The sequence below is a fragment of the Notothenia coriiceps genome, unplaced genomic scaffold (genome assembly GCF_000735185.1).
Source record: "Notothenia coriiceps isolate Sejong01 unplaced genomic scaffold, NC01 NC01_scaffold00037250, whole genome shotgun sequence".
Taxonomy (NCBI): Eukaryota; Metazoa; Chordata; class Actinopteri; order Perciformes; family Nototheniidae; genus Notothenia; species Notothenia coriiceps.
The window spans coordinates 9,067,485-9,067,810 of record NW_011369951.1 but is presented as its reverse complement, the minus strand read 5'-3'; the positions used below and the strand labels follow the sequence as shown (position 1 = coordinate 9,067,810).

Here is a 326-nt window from a genome sequence, read left to right as displayed (position 1 = left end):
ACACCCCCTTGATCTGATGATCAAACGCACAGACCACTGCGCCACCCCGTCCGTTATGATCAGTATGACAGATGAACAGATCGCCACTGGGCTTTCAACTAAAGACACAACCACGCAAAAACTGCGGCACGTGTACGGCTCCTAAAGGCCCAGATACACCGGCCCGAAATCGGCAATAAATGGGAGTCGGGCCAAACATGGAGCGTTGGGCACGCCCTATTCGGAGTGGTGTGCGTCCGGCAACCGTCGGGTCTTTTCTGCCGACCTGACGCCTTTTCTTGCCGATTCAACCTGTTGAATCGGGCTCGGGAACACCACCGGAAAGT

General features: G+C 55.5%; 1 protein-coding gene across 1 annotated transcript in view; it reads left to right on the top strand.

The window, feature by feature from the left end:
- LOC104966885 (protein KIBRA-like) overlaps positions 1-326 on the top strand; it is a 27,659-nt gene that overhangs the window by 11,616 nt on the left and 15,717 nt on the right. The gene's annotated exons all lie outside the window — the stretch shown is intronic.